Source organism: Lissotriton vulgaris, chromosome 3_2, assembly GCF_964263255.1.
Source record: "Lissotriton vulgaris chromosome 3_2, aLisVul1.2, whole genome shotgun sequence".
NCBI lineage: Eukaryota > Metazoa > Chordata > Amphibia > Caudata > Salamandridae > Lissotriton > Lissotriton vulgaris.
The window spans coordinates 183,660,594-183,673,923 of record NC_141690.1 but is presented as its reverse complement, the minus strand read 5'-3'; the positions used below and the strand labels follow the sequence as shown (position 1 = coordinate 183,673,923).

General features: G+C 49.8%; 1 protein-coding gene across 11 annotated transcripts in view; it reads left to right on the top strand.

Moving 5' to 3' along the window:
• The first annotated feature begins 10,570 nt into the window (after positions 1-10,570).
• ADD1 (adducin 1) overlaps positions 10,571-13,330 on the top strand; it is a 582,264-nt gene continuing 579,504 nt past the window's right edge. For 8 of the 11 annotated variants that reach the window (XM_086964164.1, XM_086964171.1, XM_086964166.1 and 5 more), the window contains exon 1: positions 10,599-10,736. The gene's annotated coding sequence lies outside the window, so the exon portion shown is untranslated. Of the gene's footprint in view, positions 10,737-13,330 lie in introns of all 11 variants that reach the window. The other 3 variants (XM_086964173.1, XM_086964167.1, XM_086964172.1) reach the window with 2 other exon arrangements.

Genomic DNA, 13,330 nt, shown 5'->3' with positions numbered 1-13,330 from the left:
CGCTTTTTGGCTGCACAGCAATGAAACAAGCTCCCCGGGAGCCTCCGGTTGGAGGGCTCGGAAGCTACCTTCCGGAAAAATCTGAAAACGTATCTCTTCCCCTCTGGATAGTCACGCCGGGTTAGGTTAGGGTGTAGTGTTCGAGACAGGTTTTGCACCGCAGCGCGGGGACACACTGGCCGAGTGTAACCATGCGCTATATAAATGTGTTTTATTATTATTATTATTATTATTAATAAAAGGTTTTTCACTTGGAGTGTGGTGAACTAAGTCAGTAAATTTGTCACTGCAGGGACCACCTTATTCCGAAGCGAATACTGGAAGCAGGAAAGTAAGACTTGTGAAGTAACTACTAATATTAGCCTAAGATGTCACCACTGGAAAAAAACAAGCATTGGCATAGCCAATAGGTCTCGCATTTGGGACCTTATAAGTGTTTAGCCATGCAACAGTTGGTGTTGTTGCACCAAAGATACTCTGCTGCATAACTAAATACTTATAGGGTCCAAAAACCAAGACCTATTGGCTATGCCAATGCTTGTTTGTTTTTTGTTGCTGTTTTGTTTAAGTTGCCAGATCTACAATAGCTGGACATGGTTTTTGTTAACAGTTCTTTGCATCAAATGAACTTGTTTTCATTGCTCTGAATGTTGTTTCCATTCTGGTTGTAGGAAGCCGTCATTCCAGGGGGTGGGGGCTGCCTAGCTGTGCGCATGCACCAAACTTTGCAAATGAGAAATAGCCTGGTGCAGACGCAATTTACAAGTGTGGAGTGAGTGAGCCCCAGGCAGCATGACTCACTCACACAGGAGTTCATGCACTGCACCTGCATACTCAACATGGTTTAAGGAAACTCGACCCACTCCCACCCAGGCATCAAACACATATTTACCAAGACTCTGAGAAGAGCCTGCCTGCTGCACTGACGGCTGGTGGTGTGTGTACCTGGTGAAAACATGCACTGACGACTGGTAGTGTGTGTGCCTGGTGGAATCGTGCACTGACGGCTGGTGGTGTGTGTTCCTGGTGGAAGCCTGCACTGACGGCTGGTGGTGTGAGTGCCTGGTGGAAGCGTGCACTGATGGCAGGTGGTGTGTGTGCCTGGAGGAAGCGTGCACTGACGGCTGGTGGTGTGTGTGCCTGGTTAAAGCATGCACTGACGACTGATGGTGTGTGTGCCCAGTGAAAGCATGCACCAACGGCTGGTAGTGTATGATGGCTGGTAGTGTGTGTGGCTGGTGAAAGTGTGCACTGATGGCTGGTGGTGTGTGTGCCTGGTGGAAGCGTGAACTGACTGCTGTTGTTGTGTGTTCCTGGTGGAAGCGTGCACTGACGGCTGGTGTGTGTGTGCCCGGTGAAAGCGTGCACTGATGGCTGGTGGTGTGTGTGCCCGGTGAAAGCGTGCACTGATGGCTGGTCTTGTGTGTGCCCAGTGAAAGCGGGCATGACGTCTGGTGGTGTGTGTGCCCGGTGGAAGCGTGCACTGATGGCTGGTGGTGTGTGTGCCCGGTGGAAGCGTGCACTGATAGCTGGTGGTGTGTGTTCCTGGTGGAAGCGTGCACTGACGGCTGGTGGTGTGTGTGCCTGGTGGAAGCGTGCAATGATGGCTGGTGGTGTGTGTGCCCGGTTAAAGCGTGCACTCATGGCTGGCAGTGGGTGTGTCCAGTGGAAGCGTGCACTGACGGCTGAAGGTGTGTGTGCCTGGTGGAAACGTGCACTGACGGCTGGTGGTGTGTGTGCCTGGTGGAAGCGTGCACTGACGGCAGGTGGTGTGTGTGCCTGGAGGAAGCGTGCACTGACGGCTGGTGGTGTGTGTGCCTGGTGAAAGCATGCACTGACGACTGATGGTGTGTGTGCCCAGTGAAAGTATGCACCAACGGCTGGTAGTGTATGATGGCTGGTAGTGTGTGTGTCTAGTGAAAGTGTGCACTGATGGCTGGGGTGTGTGTGCCTGGTGGAAGCGTGAACTGACTGCTGTTGGTGTGTGTGCCTGGTGGAAGCGTGCACTGACGGCTGGTGTGTGTGTGCCCGGTGAAAGCGTGCACTGACAGCTGGTGGTGTGTGTGCCCGGTGAAAGCGTGCACTGACCGCTGGTGGTGTGTGTGCCCAGTGAAAGCGTGCATGACGTCTGGTGGTGTATGTGTCCGGTGGAAGCGTGCACTGGTGGCTGATGGTGTGTGTGCCCGGAGGAAGCGTGCACTGATAGCTGGTGGTGTGTGTGCCTGGTGGAAGCGTGCACTGACGGCTGGTGGTGTGTGTACCTGGTGGAAGCGTGCACTGACGGCTGGTGGTGTGTGTGCCTGGTTAAAGCGTGCACTCATGGCTGGCAGTGTGTATCCAGTGGAAGCGTGCACTGACGGCTGATGGTGTGTGTGCCTGGTGGAAACGTGCACTGATGGCTGGTGGCGTGTGTGCCCAGTGAAAGCATGCACCAACGGCTGGTAGTGTGTGTGCCTGGTGAAAGTGTGCACTGACGGCTGGTGGTGAGTGTGCCTGGTGGAAGCGTGCACTGGCTGCTGCTGGTGTGTGTGCCTAGTGGAAGCGGGCACTGATGGCTGGTGTGTGTGTGCCCGGTGAAAGCATGCACTGATGGCTGGTGGTGTGTGTGCCTGGTGGTCAAAGCATGCACTGACGGCTGGTGGTGTGTGTACCCGGTGGAAGCATGCACTGATGGCTGGTGGTGTGTGTGCCCGGTGGAAGCGTGCACTGATGGCTGGTGGTATGTGTGCCTGGTGGAAGCGTGCACTGACAGCTGGTGGTGTGTGTGCCTGGTGAAAGCGTACACTGATGGCTGGTGGTGTGTGTGCCCGGTGGAAGTGTGCACTGACGGCTGATGGTGTGTGTGCCTAGTGGAAGAGTGCACTGACGGCTGGTGGTGTGTGTCCCCGGTGAAAACGTGCACTGGCAGCTGGTGGTATGTGCCCGGTGAAAGTGTGCACTCACGGTTGGTGGTGTGTGTGCCTAGTGGAAGAGTGCACTGACGGCTGGTGGTGTGTGTGCCTGGTGGAAGCGCGCACTGACGGCTGGTGGTGTGTGTGCCTGGCGGAAGCGTGTACTGACGGCTGGTGGTGTGTGTGCCTGGTGGCAGTGTGCACTGATGGCTGGTGATGTGTATACCTGGTACTAGCGTGCACTGACGGCTGGTGGTGTGCGTGCCTGGTGGAAGCGTGTACTGATGGCTGGTGGTTTGTGTGCCTGGTGGAAGCGTGCACTGACGGCTGGTGGTGTGTGTGTCTGGTGGAAGCGTGCACTGACCGCTGGTGGTGTGTGTGTCTGGTGGAATCATGCACTGATGGCTGGTGGTGTGTGTGCACCTGGTGGAAGCGTGCACTAACGGCTGGTGGTGTGTGTGTCTGGTGGAAGCGTGCACTGACCGCTGGTGGTGTGTGTGTCTGGTGGAATCATGCACTGATGGCTGGTGGTGTGTGCGCCTGGTGGAAGGGTGCACTGACGGCTGGTGGTGTGTGTGCCTCGTGGAAGCGTGCACTGACGCCTGGTGATGTGTGTGCTTGGTGGAAGCATGCACTGACGGATGGAGGTGTGTGTGCCTGGTGGAAGCGTGCACTGACGGCTGGGGGTGTGTGTGCCTGGTGGAAGCGTGCACTGACGGCTGGTGGTGTGTGTGCCTGGTGGAAGCATGCACTGACGGCTGGTGGTGTGTGTGCCTGGTGGAAGGGTGCACTCTTGGCTGGTGGTGTGTGTGCCGGGTGGAAGCGTGCACTGACGGCTGATGGTGTATGTGCCTGGTGGAAGCGTGCACTGACAGTTGGTGGTGTGTGCCTGGTGGAAGTGTGCACTGACGGCTGGTGGTGTGTGTGCCTGGTGAAATCGTGCACTGATGGCTGGTGGTGTGTGTGCCTGGTGGAAGCCTGCACCGACGGCTGGTGGTGTATGTGCCTGGTGAAAGCGTGCACTGACGGCAGGTGGTGTGTGTGCCTGGAGGAAGCGTGCACTGACGGCTGGTGGTGTGTGTGCCTGGTGGAAACGTGCACTGACGGCTGGTGGTGTGTGTGCCTGGTGGAAGCGTGCACTGACGGCAGGTGGTGTGTGTGCCTGGAGGAAGCGTGCACTGACGGCTGGTGGTGTGTGTGCCTGGTGAAAGCATGCACTGACGACTGATGGTGTGTGTGCCCAGTGAAAGCATGCACCAACGGCTGGTAGTGTATGATGGCTGGTAGTGTGTGTGTCTGGTGAAAGTGTGCACTGATGGCTGGGCTGTGTGTGCCTGGTGGAAGTGTGAACTGACTGCTGTTGGTGTGTGTGCCTGGTGGAAGCGTGCACTGACGGCTGGTGTGTGTGTGCCCGGTGAAAGCGTGCACTGACGGCTGGTGGTGTGTGTGCCCGGTGAAAGCGTGCACTGACGGCTGGTGGTGTGTGTGCCCAGTGAAAGCGTGCATGACGTCTGGTGGTGTATGTGTCCGGTGGAAGCGTGCACTGATGGCTGGTGGTGTGTGTGCCCGGTGGAAGCGTGCACTGATAACTGGTGGTGTGTGTGCCTGGTGGAAGCGTGCACTGACGGCTGGTGGTCTGTGTGCCTGGTGGAAGCGTGCAGTGACGGCTGGTGGTGTGTGTGCCTGGTTAAAGCGTGCACTCATGGCTGGCAGTGTGTGTGTCCAGTGGACGCGTGCTCTGACGGCTGATGGTGTGTGTGCCTGGTGGAAACGTGCACTGACGGCTGGTGGTGTGTGTGCCCGGTGAAAGCATGCACCAACGGCTGGTAGTGTGTGTCCCTGGTGAAAGTGTGCACTGACGGCTGGTGGTGAGTGTGCAGTGGAAGCGTGCACTGGCTGCTGGTGGTGTGTGTGCCTGGTGGAAGCGTGCACTGACAGCTGGTGGTGTGTGTGCCTGGTGAAAGCGTGCACTGATAGCTGGTGGTGTGTGTGCCCTAGTGGAAGAGTGCACTGACGGCTGGTGGTGTGTGTGCCCGGTGAAAACGTGCACTGGCAGCTGGTGGTGTGTGCCTGGTGAAAGTGTGCACTCACGGTTGGTGGTGTGTGTGCCTAGTGGAAGAGTGCACTGATGGCTGGTGGTGTGTGTGCCTGGTGGAAGTGCGCACTGACGGCTGGTGGTGTATGTGCCTGGTGGAAGCGTGCACTGACGGCTGGTGGTGTGTGTGTCTGGTGGTAGTGTGCACTGATGGCTGGTGGTGTGTGTGCCTTGTGGAGGCATGCACTGACAGCTGGTGATGTGTATACCTGGTACTATCGTGCACTGACGGCTGGTGGTGTGCGTGCCTGGTGGAAGCGTGCAATGACAGCTGGTGGTGTGTGTGCCTGGTGGAAGTGTGTACTGACGGCTGGTGGTTTGTGTGCCTGGTGGAAGCGTGCACTGTCGGCTGGTGGTGTGTGTGTCTGGTGGAAGCGTGCACTGACCAATGGTGGTGTGTGTGTCTGGTGGAATCATGCACTGATGGCTGGTGGTGTGTGTGCACCTGGTGGAAGTGTGCACTGACGGCTGGTGGTGTGTGTGCCTTGTGGAAACGTGCACTGACGGCTGGTGGTGTGTGTGCCTGGTGGAAGGGTGCACTGACAGTTGGTGGTGTGTGCCTGGTGGTAGTGTGCACTGACGGCTGGTGGTGTGTGTGCCTGGTGGAAGCGTGCACTGACAGCTGGTGGTGTGTGTGCCTGGTGGAAACGTGCACTGACGACTGATGGTGTGTGTGCCTGGTGAAAGCAGGAGCATTCACAGTGATAGAAGACACTAATGAAACTGACGGGGAGGAGGGGGAGAAGGAAGGGGAGTGCGAGCAGAGGAGCATGATTCACAGCTAAAAGATACAAATGAGGATGACCAGGAGGGAGGGGGGAAAGGGGAGGGGTGGTGCAAGCAGAGGAGCCTGAATACAGTAATAAAAACACAGATGGTAGCTGTGCACGTGCACAAGCTCTTGAACGCAAGCTGTAGGCCAGCAAAAGCCTCTGGTGGCACTTTTAAAAGCCACTTACTAAATGTCTCGAAGAGACACAGCATGCGCTGTCTCGGGCGAAACCTAAAAAGCAGACGTATAGAAAGCAGGTCACAAGGCTCCGCTAAGAATTAACACTAAAAAGAGCAAGGACTTGCGTTTATACTGCAGAACCACCTAACAGCGTGTGAGAGGCCCCAACACAGAGCCCAGCTGCCTCGGGCCTATACCACACATTAATTAGAGTAAGCTGACTCGCTGACTCCGGCTGGCTCAATTAACAGTGTCATGACAGCATGGTGCTGGGAAGCTTCAGGAGAGGCTGGGAGATACATACAGCGGGCCCACCAGGCAGCATTATTTCAAAATGTAACACCAGTAAAGTGAGCAGTCCAGGAGTCTGGTGCACCACAGCTACACAATTCACTTACATGAATGAGTCAATAAACTAAGAGAACTGCATGTACTCTGTAGCAAACAGAAACCATTGAAGTCATTTTTAAAACATACTTACTCCATATTTGCTATGCAGTGGGTTTTAGAACAAGCTGTGCATGGTTCACTCTGCAGCAGAGCCTCTCTTCCTCCTGCCGAGAACATCTTCTCGCCCGCACTGTCAAGACAGTTCGGCTCCAATCGTGCTCTCTAATCTCTCTGGAAAGTTCACTGTCTGAACAGATATCAACTTTTCCAGTTAGATAGTGTTCGAGTTATTTTTCCTCGTTCATAAATCTCTTCCAAAGAGGTTTCTTTATTCCATTCTGTTATTGCAGCGTTGCCTGCAAAACAGCTAGAGCGGAGCCGCACATTCCTCATTACTTCCCGCTCCCCGGTAGCAGGATGTGACGTCCCCCAGCATAATTGTAGCAAAAACCTGACCTATCATTGGACATTACCTCGGAACATGACTTCAGGCTGTAGGCTGTCAGCCGTGCCGAATCTGATCACATAGGAAGTTGAATCCATTATACTTCTGGCACAACAGTTCAGTTGTCACTGTGAGTGTGAGACTGCCAAAACCTGCTGTTGGAGCACAGTGCACGCAGTGCACGCCACGGGCATTGCGCTGCTGCTGCCTGACCTTGAAGCTTTCAGTGATAGGTGAGACACAATACAGATATGCGCGACAATGCATTTCAGTGATGTAATGCGGATTACCACACTGAAATGTGTTAGTCTGACGCCTGATGCGTGATACTTGGCAGTACTATGCTTAAAGCGATAGTTACCGGCATACCTGTGCCCGAATCAGTGCTGTGTAAACCGATTGAGAATCAATAAATATTGAAACACACAGATTGAAAAACCTAAAAGAACAGAATGCTATCACGTGCATGCACAGATGTTAACCTAAATTGTAAAGTGTCAGTGTCTCCCTTTGAGCTCTTAAGAGGCCGAAAGCCCAGCACTAAGTTAGTCCCATGGTGGCTGAAAAAGAATTTAGCTGGTTTTGAAAACTGCTCCAAGGTTGATTTTGATGCTGTTCAACACAGGGTTCAGTCGTATAAGGATAGAATGAAACGTGACATGGTCAAAAGGTTTGGTTCTACGTCTAGTCGTTCTATCAAAGTGGGTGATTCTGTTCGAATCAAAAAAAAGGAGGGTGTGAGTAAAGGTTTTCCTGTTTGGTCAAATCCTAGGAAGGTCATTGAAGTTTTTAGAAACGCGGTCAGGGTTGATGGAGGCTCTGTATGGAACTTGAGCAGGGTTTTTTTTGTTTAATGGGCCTTGTCAGATGGTGGATGATTCAGACAGCAATGTTTTTTATAATGTCGGGAGACAAGGTGACGATGGAAATTGCTCTCAAGCTGAATGTAATTCTGACAATACTAGGGCTACACGTTCTCACCGTTTACCTGTTAGGTTTAATGACTTTGTTATGAATTGATTCTTGTTTTTTTTTGGGGGTTTTTTTTTTTTGTTTCTCTGTTTTTTTTTTTTAAGGGGGGAAGGTGTGTTGGGAATGTACTCTTGATTACACGAGCTGTCACGAGCGTTCAGGTGTGTCTGGCTGCTCGTGGCAAGCTCGTGTTGTGGGACTGTGTTATGATTTAAACATGTAGAATGTAGACAGTTATGGCTGACATCTGTTATTGTCATTACAAGCTTGGACTCGAAGGCGTGAGCATCTAAATAAACTCCGTCTCTTATTGGAACCTTCTTTTGGTCTTATTTATGACTTCCCTACAGTCAGCATGCCGGTGCCCGAGGTTGTGATGTGTTGATCATACAGAAATCAAAATAAGGGGTAAACCAAAGTAAAAAGGAAAATAGTGGTGTCAAAATTATCAAGTGCTTATGTGTGTCATGATCATGTTCAGCATAGCTGCCAAGGTTTCAGATTGCTATGTGTGACATTTTCATAATTCCAGGTAAATTATGAGTGACATTTCAATGACTATGAGTGACACTTTATCGCAAGCAAAATCAAGCAAGGAAGACTAGGAAAACATAAATAACAGCAAATGCACCCATTTGAGCAACAAGACTCTCTAAGAAGATGTTTAAACTGTTGGAAATAACCAGAAACTGAAGCACCTAGTGCCCTTCTAAGCTGACCATACTGTTAAACAAAATGAGGACTCAGATATGCACCACTCATTGACAGTGCACTTGAAAGCACACATCTTCGGTCAATGGGGTACTGATTGTATCCGAAATTTTGAGCAGGTGTTCCTCTTAATTTCTTCTGCTCTGACAAACGTTACATTTTATTAAGAGCACTGATCGTTTTTTACGAGTTCACATTTTATAAGTAATGTTTAATGTTTCACTTACTTACTTACTTGGATTTGAGGCAGGCTGGTACATGATCTCACAGCTGCAGGCAGCAGCCCGGCCCGAGTCACTGACCCCTAATATGGCAGGATCATGAATATACCACACTACACATTCTGCACAGAGCATCAGGCCGAAAGTGCACTGGCGAACAGTATTCGCTGCATTGATTCAGGGTAGCAGCAGGCTCACAACTGAGGGTCAGCAGCAGCCAAGGTAGAGGGGTGGGGTGAGCTTCAGAGAGGCGGAGGAAGGCCCGTGGTGGTGCGAGCGGTGGCGTGCTCATCACCTCAGCTGTCCCGGATCTTTATAATAATAATCTGCTCCTGCCTCTTGTCATGAGTGATCCGTCCAGTGAACGCCGGTGTGCATTATTGAGGGGGCACCATTGACAAAATAATGAATGCAGAGTTGTGGGCAGTGGCAAATGAAAGAAAAAACTGCTGCACTCGCCCTGCCGCGCTCTCCGAGAGTTACGGATACAGTGTTTGTTGCAATCACGTGACCTCAACAGGTCACGTGATTGCTGCGGTAACCCCGGCCGGCGGCAGCAGCTGGGCTAATTATGAATGCTCATTGCTGTAGCCAGGGCAGCAATGAGCAACCAGTTTGGCGTGATGCTCCTGACCGGAGTAGACTTTCACACTACTACAATCACACACTCTGCCAGAGGAGCATCATGCGGTACGCGCTGCATGCTCTTCGGAAATGCACTGTTTGACCAGGGTATCAACTTCCTTTGCACCTGTGGTGGTGTCAAGGAGGCAATACAAATGCATGACTTTACATTTTCGTGCGGTGATACGGATCACTGCACAAAAATTAGTTAGTATCACGCCTGATGCGTGATACTTGGCAGGGCTGGTTCAGAAGGTTTGTGATGCCACATTCAATACATGGGTTAATAGAAATATTAAAAAAATGTGTTACAAGAAACAATTAAATTCCAATCTGTCATTCATCCCATGCGCCTGCATGGTGTTCAGTTTTTTAATCCAATGGTGGGGGTGCAGGTGCCACTGCTAAGAACAACAATATTTTTGGCAACATATTGCGTAAGGAAGAACACCTGTATAAAAAGACCAATCTTACACTAGACACCAGAAGAAAATCTCACTTTTTAGGGCATTTCAAAATGCTTCCACTTTTGTATGATATCACTTTTCACTTGTTCCATTAAAATGTTTCAAAAACTCCAGGGAAGGACAGCAGGAATGTGGGTTGTTTTCAACAGAAAAGCAATAAAGGTTGTTTGATGTGTGCACATTCAAGTATAGCAAAGCTTCTGGTGAAGAGAATCACTCCAAGCTATGTACTTGAGGGAGTCCCTATGTTATATGAGGCAGACCGTAAAGCAGTTGTGAACGCCATATTGCAGCAAGACGCATAACACCGCCATATTGGAACAGTCATCAAAGTTGGGACAGTATTCCTCTACAAAAAGCTTAGGCAAGCTGACATAAGTATTTCGTTAAATATCTGCTGTTAGTCTACAGAATAATGTATAACTTTCGTAAAATAAAATACAATCCAACTGAATAAACTATAGATCAATATATATATATCAACTATATTGCAAAGTAACTGACCTCGTTGTTGGTCACTTACATATTAAAAATCTTGGCTATTTTTTTTTCATAGAAAACTCAAGCGTCAATCTTAATAAAATCTTGAAATGTGCATACACGTTCGCCAATTTGACAGATAAGCCAAAAAAATAAACATAGCGCTGTTATGTAGTCCTTCTTTTATGCCCATGCCCGGGGTCGTTTGCTTTCCCCTGAGAGCTTCCTACACTTAGAGCCGTTCACTATAGACCAATCGATGTACTTGTTCATTCGTTCCCCGTCGGCGTCCAATGGCTGCGCGCGTTGCTGAGCAGCCGTTCCTGCTAGCCGCACCCTGCAGTCTGGGCGGGGCGGTGTAAGATCAGAGGGGCGGGGTATGCGCGGGATCAGTGAGAGGCAGCGACGCAGCATCCCAGGCAGGGAGCCCCCGAAGACGGGCAGGTGTTGCCGAGTAGGACAGCTGCAGCCCCGCGCCTCCGCCCACGGTGAGTGCTGTGTTGCTCGGGTGTTCACGCCGCCCTGGGCCCTGCATGCTCACGGAGGGTCGCTGCTGGTGCTGTCTTCCCTGGTGTGCATGGGGAGGCGGCACCCGCTGCAGACACTGCGCCTTGTGCATGTTTACGGGATGCTCCGCTGTGGACTGGGCTCCCAGTGCGCAAGCAGTGGCAAACGTGGGAGTGCCTCAGTCAAACCTTTTCCCTCCTTGGATGTGCGACGCGGGAGGGCGTTTGTCAAATCGTTCATCCCTGTGTCTGCACTCCCTGTTCAAAAAATCTTTGTGTGTTTACCTGTCAAAAATGCACTTGTATGTTTGCGGGAATACCGCATCTGCGACCATGTGAAAGAAACATGCCTTAGCTGGGCTTTCAAGCCTGCCTTCTAATTCGAACAGGTCTGCTTATCTAAAGTACCCTTCTGTACCAGTACACTTGCCTCTTCATAGGACCGTTTGCTATGCCTATCTGCTTGTCAGACCTCCTGTAAGCAAGCCTGCTTATTTACTAACGTGGGCTTCTGTATATGTCCTCTTACCTGATGCCTATGAATCTTCCTGACTAATCTGCCCTTATGTGCATGTGAAATACGCCTGTGAGTGCGCTCCAGAACAGATGTGCTCAGTAGTGTCGCGTTCCAGAACAGATGTGCATAGTAATGTCGTGCTCAGATGTTCACAGTAGTGTCGTGTTCAGATGTGCATAGTAGTGTCGGGCGTGCCTTCGTGCGCCTGTCGATGTGATCAGTGTGTTGACAACCTCCTGTGGATGTGATCTGTCATAAACGCATGTGGGCGTGTCTGTCCAGCCCACCTATGTGGACCTTTAGCTGTCAAAATGGCCTTGTACCAGTGTTTATCTGTCAGATCTGGGCCTGAGAAATTTACCGTTACATTTTTGATAAAGCCGCCTCTTTCAGGTATGCCTGCATTTTCCAGTCAAAATCTCCTAAAGCACCCGATGAATTTCCCTGTTGATTTCTCCAACATGCCTAGGAGAGTTTTGAACGAGAATATGTATGTACAGCAGCATAAAACATCGACGAAATGATATTTGCCATTAGGGTAACCGTCGGTGGAATACCAGCTTGCTGTTTTCCGTTATTTCCTTCCACATTTGCCTTCATTTATTTATTTGTCTCTATATTCGGTTCTCAGTTTGTGGGCGAAGGGAATCCCTTAAGGACGGCGAGCTGAATATGCGCCTCTCGGGGCGATTACCACTTTGATGTGACTTGTTTGTTTATGGAGAGGCGCATCCCGCCCACCTGCTGCGGTGACTTGTGCACATCTGCCTTTTCCCACGTCATATTTACATCCTGTTTTCTTTAAGCGGCCCAGCATACTTTCTGTAAAACTGCAAGTGCACCCCCCGTGTATACTAGCAAATATCGAGTATCTTGGTTAGTTGCTCTTTTCTACTGGAAACTGAAGCACCCTGAAAACCACCAGTGTTTAAGCGCACACTGCTGGAACATTTGTGTGCACAGCTTGCTTCTACGCCTTGGCATGCTGTTGCTGCCTGTATAATTTGCATATCATTAGTATGGGCACGAGTCACTGCAACAGATAAAACATCTTTACACTCATGTCTTACAATGGCTGGAACGCCTCATCCAGCTACAGTAAATCAGCCCCTTTGATGTCAGCCAGGGATCCTGGGATGGCATTCGAGCTTGAGCTTGTGACCTGGTAACCATAGAGACATCAACGCATTGGAATTATTTTGTTCTATGCTTTTCATGCAAGGAGGACGTTAAACAGAAAAAAACATTGTTCCTAATTCTTAGCTGCATCAAAGCAGCCTTTGCTCCAGACCTTGTACTAAGTGGTGAAAAATGATTTCTATGTGCGCTCTAAATATTTTCTTCAGTATTCCTTTTCTTTGAAAAAGAACAAGCGATATGTGGTTGATTGAATAATACAGCCTGACTTAGTTTGCACCAGTCATTCTTCTTCTTTTTTTTTTTTTTTTTTTTTTTTTTTTTTTTTTAAATTAAATCTTTTTAATATGCAGTTTCAGTTTGGGGTTTCTACTTCAAACTGTACTTGCATTTAAAAGGAAACTTTCTTGTATTGATTAATATATCATATGATTTTAAACCTTCACCGTTTTGTGCAACAGACAATACACTATTACTTTGCTTCATCAAAGAAACCTATAATGATTTTGTATGAGTTACGCAATGCATATAGCTATGAGGATCACCTGGCTACTAGTTGACAAGCTGAGTGTATACAACAATAGCAGGATTATATATATATATATATCTGTATTTTTTTTAGCAAAAATACGCCACACTCAGAAATCCTTCACTTCAGGTATTTAATTAAGTAAACGGAGCCAGTCTGTCACACCGACCTGTTTCGGCCATGCAGGGCCTTTCTCACTGTTGGAGGACACTACTGTATAGTCTATTTATACCACTTCCTCTCCAACCCATGCTATGAAATTCTGGGAGTTGTGGTTTTTAGTCTTTTTTAACAAAGACAGACCAACACATTGATGTCATGAGATTATATGACGAACAGAATATTTTATTACATATTTAGTTATTACCATCATGTAAAAGTATATATATTATA